The following is a 7153-nucleotide window of genomic DNA, read 5'->3' as shown; positions in this document are numbered from 1 at the left end:
ATCTAGCATCTATGAAGGCCTTCAAGCACACATGCCTTTTCTGGCCAGTGCGAGGGCCTCATTGCTGTCATCGTCGCCTTTGAGGACCTCTTCACCCTCATCCCCATGGACGTCCTCCTCATCAGAGGAGACCTCCAGCTCCTCCATTTCCTCCTCAGCCAGCTCCTTTCCTCGTGGCAGCACCAGGTTGCAAAGGGCACAGCAGGTGACGATGATGCATGACACCCTCTGTGGACTGTATTGCAGGGCTCCACCAGACCGGTCCAGGCACCAGAACCTCATTTTCAGCATCCCGATGGTCTGCTCCGCCAAGGTGTGAGTTGCAGCATGAGCCTCATTATGCCTTCACTCTGCTACAGCCTGAGGCCACCGCACGGATGTCATCAGCCATGTCCTCTACAGGTAGCCCTTGTTCACGAGGAGCGACCCTTGCAGCCTATGTGGACCCTGGAAGACGTCAGGGATCTGTGACCGACTGAGAATGTAGGAGTCACTCGGAATGACAGAGTCTCACAGTGCAGAAGAGGCCCTTCGGCCCATCGAGTCTGCACCGACACATGAGAAACACCTGACCTACCTACCTAATCCCATTTACCAGCACTTGGTCCATAGCCTTGAATGTTATGACGTGCCAAGTGCTCATCCAGGTACTTTTTAAAGGATGTGAGGCAACCCGCCTCCACCACCCTCCCAGGCAGTCATTCCAGACTGTCACCACCCTCTGGGTAAAAAAAGTTTTTCCTCACATCCCCCCTAAACCTCCTGCCCCTCACCTTAAACTTATGTCCCCTCGTGACTGACCCTTCAACTAAGGGGAACAGCTGCTCCTGTCCATGCCTCTCATAATCTTGTATACCGTGATCAGGTTGCCCCTCGATATTCTCTGCTCCAACGAAAACGACCCAAGTCTATCCAACCTCTCTTCATAACTTAAATGTTTCATCCCAGGCAACATCCTGGTGAATCTCCTCTGCACCCCCTCCAGTGCAATCACATCCTTCCTATAATGTGGCGACCAAAACTGCACACAGTACTCCAGCTGTGGTCTCACCAAGGTTCTATACAACTCCAACATGACCTCCCTACCTTTGTAATCTATGCCTCGATTGATAAAGGCAAGTGTCCCATATGCCTTTTTCACCACCCCACTAACATGCCCCTCTGCCTTCAGAGATCTATGGACACACACGCCAAGGTCCCTTTGTTCCTCAGAACTTCCTAGTGTCATGCTGTTCATTGAATACTTCCTTGTCAAATTACTCCTTCCAAAGTGTATCACCTCACACTTTTCAGGGTTAAATTCCATCTGCCACTTATCTGCCCATTTGACCATCCCGTCTATATCTTCCTGTAGCCCAAGACACTCAACCTCATTGTTAACCACCCGGCCAATCTTTGTGTCATCTGCAAACTTACTAATCCTACCCCCCACATAGTCATCTATGTCGTTTATATAAATGACTATATATAGAGGACCCAGCACAGATCCCTGTGGTACACCACTGGACACTGGCTTTGTGGACACTCCCTGGAAACTGTGCGCAGACCTGCAGGATGCGTTTATGGTGGTCGCACACCAGCTCCACATTCAGCGAATGGAAGCCCTTGCGGTTGATATAGTTGACTGCTTGTGTGAGGAGATCTTAGCACCATGTGAGTGCAGTCAATGGCACCCTGCACTTATGGGAAACCTGAGATCTGGGCAGATCCAATCGCTCTTGCATCCTGGCTTTCCTGGTCCTAGGCTAAATGCACAAGTTGTGTGGCCTCACAAAGATGACGTCTGTGACCTCATGGATGCAATTGTGAGTGGAGACTTGTGATATTCCACAGAGGTCACCTGTGGAGCCATGAAAGGAACCGCTGGCGTAAAAATCGCTCGCCGCGGTCACTTACACAGTCACTCCCCCTGGCGCCAAATTCTGTAGCAGCTGGTAGATGTGACTGACCAGTTCCCTAGACATGCGCAGCCTTCAGTAACACTGGTTCTCGGTCATCTGCGGGAATGAAAGACGGCATCTATAGACCCTCAATCTAGTTAGGCACCGACCAGCAGCGGCTCACTGAGGATCCTTAGAGGCGTGTGTGGGAACCCCAGCAGCCCTTTCTTCCTGACAGTGCTGCTCCTCCCTCTGCACAGCCAGGCACCTTTGTCACTCTCTGCTCCGTCGTTTTCACCCTCTGTACTCCACAAGGCATACAGCTAGTTCACCAGGCTCCATACCCCTGATGTATTGTTCCTGCAGGATGAAACAAAGAGAAGCATGGGTTAGCTTGGGTTTTCTAAGAACCTCTCTTGGTTAAGTCTGAAGGCCCTTTAATGCATCCCAGAGAGCGCTGGCCACCACTTGGATGGCCAGAGTTTAGTGTACTGCATGGTTGCCTGAAACTCCACCATCATTCGCTTCATGGGATGTGGGCTTTGCTGGCTGAGCCAGCATTTATTGCCCATCCCTAGTTGCCCTTGAGAAGGTGGTGGTGAGCTGCCTTCTTGAACCGCTGCAGTCCATGTGGTGTAGGTACACCCACAGTGCTGTCAGGAAGGGATTCCAGGATTTTGACCCAGTGACGGTGAGGGAACGGCGATATATTTCCAAGTCAGGATGGTGAGTGACTTGGAGGGGAATTTCTAGGTGGTGGTCTTTCCAACTATCGACTGCCCTTGTCTGTTTAGATGGTAATGGTTGTGGGTTTGGAAGGTGCTGTCAAAGAAGCCATGGTGAATCCCTGCAGTGCACCTTGTAGATGGTACACACTGCTGTTACTGTGTGTCGGTGGTGGAGGGAGTGAATGTTTGTGGATGTGGTGCCAATCAAGGGGACTGCTTTGTCCTGGATGGTGTCAAGCTTCTTGAGCATTGTGGGAGCTGCGCTCACCCAGGCAAGTGGAGAGTATTCCATCACTTGCGGTCACTTTGACAAACGGACCACAGGAGTCTCAGGTACAGGTCACAATCGTTTATTCAAGCAATTGCAAGGGGAGAACCATCTCAATGCAGCTTGAGATAGCACTCTACTAAATTACAAGTGTTCAACATATTTATTTATTATTGGTCACGTACAAAAACAGTTTCCAGATTCCGATCTCGTCAACATATAGGTTTACATTAAACAGACATCTCTGATAACAAGTACATGCACCGTATGTCCCTATTTGTTTTCACCCAGGCAGAGACCTTTCCTCCTACCTAAACTAGGACCATCTGTTCTTCCCCTATCTGTTGAAGAGCGCACTTAATCTTAGTTGTTATTGCCATCCTCTGACTACAGTCTGGCTCCCAAGGCCTTTCTGTTGTTTGCAGGTCCTTAAGGTTCATCTGGTAACCTTTAACTGCCAATGTGCTTGGTAGCACTGGCTGCTTGGAGATTTTAAGTAATTCATTCCCTTTCAATAAGTTCTTACTGTACCCCAATATTCCCCCCTAACAATCCCCTCTATTGGCCCTTGGTCTAGCCCAAGGTAGCCAACTACAGTGGTGCTGTCTGCCCTCTTTATGTACCGCCACTGATTGATACTGGCCAGGTATCCAGCTGTGGCATGTAAAAGGTACTGGTCAGGCCATCTGTATCATCTGGTCCTTTAATTTAAACCTCCGCCTGTTAAAACTCCCCCAGCGCCACCTTTTTTGTGACTTCTGGGTGCGATGAATCAAGTATGTTAGATAGATAATCAATATCAGTTGAAGTATACCTAGGGCATGGGAGGTAATCTGAATCCACAGGTGTATTTGTACATTTGAGCCCCAGTTCCACCACCACCATGTGGAGGAACCTATTTGCTCGATATCCTGTTTTAAGGCTCTAACCTGTTGCTGCTGTGTATAGTAAGTTCTGTATATCTGCTGAGCCTGTATCCGAATCGTGGTTAGGTGCTCGGGTAATAAAGGAATTTCATAGGACAACTGGTTCAAATACTGTATCAGGTTATCCTTAAGGCTTTCCATGACCTGAAAAGTAGTCATTCCTCTCTTGTATATTTCGACCAGTTCCACTTTCCCTACCCTTGCTGGTGCCTGTGGGTGTAGGCACACTGAATGATTATGGATAGGGCACATCCGGTTGTTCCCGTTCTGGATCTTCTGCTGCCACGTGATGATACAATATCTCCCATTCCCCGTGTATGCAACATGGGTCGGTTCTTTTGCAGCCTATATAGTTTCTATTGTACAATTTGTTGCTGCTTTAAATTGGCACTTAGCTTCATCTGTCTCATATAATGGGTGTACATACTACTGTGGTGGTCTCTATACTACATCCTTCTAATGTGGTGCTAACTATATTCCCTTCTATGTCTACTGCATATGGCGGAATATCGTAGTACTTAATATAATAATCCCCGTATAACCCCAATATTTTCTACTCTATATAATGTCCTGCCGGGTGTTGACATAGGTATGACAGGTATTACTAATACAATGCCTATTAGCATATTACTATTCACTATACATTCAACATTCATTCTATATATGCGTGTTAAACCTCTGAGCTGGCAACTGGTCAAGTCATGATCCTTGTGTCGTGAAAGATTAAATAAATGCTCATTAGTTACCTATAAAAGAACTACCCCTTCATTAATCTGTCTTAAATTCTCTCCGGCTTGTTCCAGTGTCCAAGATCCATAGGTGCTGCAAACATAATTTCTGCTAGCTTCATCTGAAATATTTTTCACTATTTCAATCAGTTTGTTGATAGTCCCCGCATGACTTTTGAGCACGGTAGCCAGGCTTTGGATTAACCGTGTCATGTCCTGGTCTGTATTTAATTGGGTGTTATGAATTCCCTGTCCCCGCCCTAAAATCTCCTTAAGCTCAAAGCTCAGGGTACGGACCTTCTGATCAACAGTTGCTAGGTCGATGGAATTAACTTTTGATGTCCCTGTATTGAATATCATGGCAGCGTCATTCATCAGGCTGTCTCAGTTTCCTTCTAGACCTGATCGCATCCCGCCATTGAACTGAGATGCTTCAGTCATCAGCTGGCCCATTAGAGCCATATATAGTGATATAGTGCTCGAATATAGGTTGAGCACCACTGGGGCAGGGCAATTCCAGATATGTTCAAGACTACGGGTACCAGCTCATGGTGCACATTATCATACAAAACTTCTGATTAACCAGTCGGTCCTGGATGCATAGTTGGACAAGGTGGGTCAGTCGGTGTGGTTTGAGAGGCTTCAATTATCTCTACTCGGACTGTGGAAGTAGACGTGGGAGGTGGCTGGATAGTGGCTGTTTTGGGCGGACCTCCCACGCCTAATCTGAAGCAAACCCTAACTACAATTCGAAAGCACTTGTTCTCCTACTGTTACATTTATCATTCCCCGTTGCGTGTCGCATTTGGCACTGTCTGTGCTGTACCAAAGTTCCTCCTACGGTGCAGGACGAGCAGAGATGATCCCCGACATTGTTGCCAGTACTGATACACCCATGACCAGAATCGTAGATCTGTGGAGACATTAACATCGGCTCCCATTCTCCGGGTTACTGCTTGGTCAATTGTCATGTATCTTTAACTGTGTGTAATGCCTTCATTTACTTCCCGCTTTCATAGCTACAAGTGCGCATGTATCACGTGTCATAATTACCTCATATGGTCCATGCCTGTTCGCTCCGAGCTCACCTTGACCATCACCTTATTCCCCACTTGGTCCATTGTTACTCTTTGGATTTGCCTGTTTCCATATCTTTAATCACCTGTTGGTCTCTGATTTCCTTCCTTAACTCATGCAATTGCTTACTTATTTCCCTCACAAGGTCTCGCACTCTTCCTTTTAGTGGTCCTACATCTTCTACCCCTACTATGATTCCCTCGGGTAACTGCATTGCTCTCCTTGTCATTATTTCAAATGGGGTGAACCCGGTGGCCCTGCTTGGGGTAGCCCTAAGGCGCATTAGAATATTGGGCTGTTCCCTGTCTCTTGAATTGTTTTTGTGATTGATGTTTTTTTTAAAGTTCAGCTCATCCTTTCCACCATCCCCGAGCTCTGTGGCTGGTAGGGAATGTGGAATTTCTGTTTAAATTTAAAATTTATACATTTCTTTAATGACTCTTCCTGTGAAATGAGTTCCCTGTCTCTGAATCCACCTGGATAGGCACCCTGCACTCCTTCCAGTCTACTGTCTCCTCCTGCTGTCCCACATCGGACCTCAATTCCTTAAACTGCCAACACAACTCTATAATGCACCTTCTTATCCTATCTTTCAATGGCTCAGTATCTTCACTTCCAGTGACGGTTCTCTCTGGGAGCCGCTTAACTCTGTCGGTTATCATAGTGTTAATCCTATGGTCTTACTTTTTGTAGCTCGCAGGCACATTAATACAATCAGTAATACATCTATTTAGCCTTTTTTCAACTTTCCCTTTACCTATATCCATCTTATGGTAAATTGTTGTTAAGTATTATTTCTCCTTACGTTTCAATTTCTGAACTACAGATTCCGCATAGATTTACCTCTAAGTTTTTTTTCCCCTGACCATGATCATCCTAAGATTCTTTTGAGGTCAGTTTCTCTATTGCCTTGATCGTTTATAATATTTCCTTGCTCTTTAGGCCGTATTAACTATTCCGTGTCAACGAGGATCTCTGTCTCTAGATCTTTGCTTATCTCCCCGTGTGTTTCAAATGTCTCAGTTGATGGCCAGATTATCAAATTCAGTTCCCTTAAAACAGTTTGTATATGGTGTCCTCTTTCCCTAACTCTTTCTCCTACTTGCCTCATACCATTTTACACATACAACAGACTACAATCTTAGAGATAAAAACAAAAACAAAAAACTACTGCGGATGCTGGAAATCCAAAACAAAAACAGAATTACCTGGAAAAACTCAGCAGGTCTGGCAGCATCGGTGGAGAAGAAAAGAGTTGACGTTTTGAGTCCTCACGACCCTTCAGCAGAACTGAGTATAGTTAGGAAAGGGGTGAAATATAAGCTGGTTTAAGGTTGGAGGGGGGAGAGAAGTTGAGGCGGGGGTGGTTGTAGGGACAAGCAAGCAGTGATAGGAGCAGATAATCAAAAGATGTCACAGACAAAAGGATCAAAGAGGTGTTGAAGGTGGTGATATTATCTAAGAAAATGTGCTAATTAAGAATGGATGGCAGGACACTCAAGGTACAGCTCTAGTGGGGGTGGGGTGGAAAGACTGACAAGGTATT

The sequence above is a fragment of the Cetorhinus maximus genome, chromosome 24 (assembly GCF_964194155.1).
Source record: "Cetorhinus maximus chromosome 24, sCetMax3.hap1.1, whole genome shotgun sequence".
In the NCBI taxonomy this organism is placed as follows: domain Eukaryota; kingdom Metazoa; phylum Chordata; class Chondrichthyes; order Lamniformes; family Cetorhinidae; genus Cetorhinus; species Cetorhinus maximus.
The sequence above is the reverse complement of the archived record's forward strand: the minus strand, read 5'-3'. Positions refer to the sequence as shown.